We start from the raw sequence: 1,241 nt of genomic DNA on the forward strand, positions 1-1,241 counted from the left end.
TAGTGGTGGTTATACAAATCTGCTTGAGACAAAATGGCATAGAACTATATATACATTTGCGCCACTGTCAATTTCCTGGCTTTGATACTACAGATAAGTAAGACGTAACTATTGGGGGAAACTGGGTAGAGGGTACCTATAACCTCTCTGCACTGCCTTTGCAACTTCCTGAGAATCTGTATTTATTTCTGCATGAAATGTTTTTAAAAGTGCACCTGCTTGTGTGCATCACCATACTTTGAACGGTTTGCATTCGGACAAGTTTTATCGAGAATAAAACACAGCCTGGGTTTCAAAGGTGAGGTTTCAGCCACCACCCAGCACAAAGCGTGAGGTGCGGAATACTCTTGTCTGTGCTTTTCCCTCCGCCTGGGATTCCCTTTCCGACCTCCCGCCCCGCCAGTCCCCCTTCCCAAGGGTGGCTCCTTCTCATCTTTCAGGTAACACCTCAATGCCACCTCCTTACAGCAGCCTTCCCTTGTCCCCTTAACTAGAGTAGCTGCCCTCGGCTATCCTCTGAGTCCCCCGTGCCCTTCGTCGCGCTCTTCGCCCCGTATAATGACTTGTTTACTTGCTTGTTACCTGTGTCAACTCCACGAGGGCGGGCCCCGTGTCTGCTCCTTGCCCGCTCCGCCCCTAGCAATGAGCACGCTGCTTGGCGACGGCAAGGGCTCGGAAAGGATTTTACTTGAATAAAGGGCACCACACTCGAATTCACTCCCTTGGGCTCGAGGGTGGTCGCGCCGCTTTCTTCCCCTCACACGATGGGTGCTCCCAGTCTAGGGCTGGGCGCGGCGCCCTCACTCTGGCCACACAACACAGGTGCCTCTCTGCCTCCTCCCTTCACTCGGACCCTACCCCGCCCAAGGAAGGCACCATTTTCTTCTAATTCGTCTGCCCATAAGGGGCGCCTTTTTCTTCTTCGTAGCCTTTTCTCAGGCCATCCTCTCTACCCCATCCCCTGTCTCTTCAGCCGCAATTCCTAGCCCTGTGGCCTCCGCCCCTCCCTTCCGGCACCGCCCCACCCTTCCGGTGCTGCCCCCGGCCCGGACCCCCGCCTCAGGGGTCCTTCGCCCCTCAGGCCACGCCCCTCAGCCCTTGGATAGCGGGAAGCTCCCCAGAAGCTGCCGCGCGGGAGGGGAGGGCGGTGGAGGGTGGGGGCGTGTCCTCCTCGGTCCTGGGCGTCGATTGGCCGGGCCGCGGGCAGTGGGCGGGGCTGCTGGCTGGGTGTCGGGCTCCTG

This window comes from Lagenorhynchus albirostris, chromosome 7 (assembly GCF_949774975.1).
Source record: "Lagenorhynchus albirostris chromosome 7, mLagAlb1.1, whole genome shotgun sequence".
Taxonomy (NCBI): Eukaryota; Metazoa; Chordata; class Mammalia; order Artiodactyla; family Delphinidae; genus Lagenorhynchus; species Lagenorhynchus albirostris.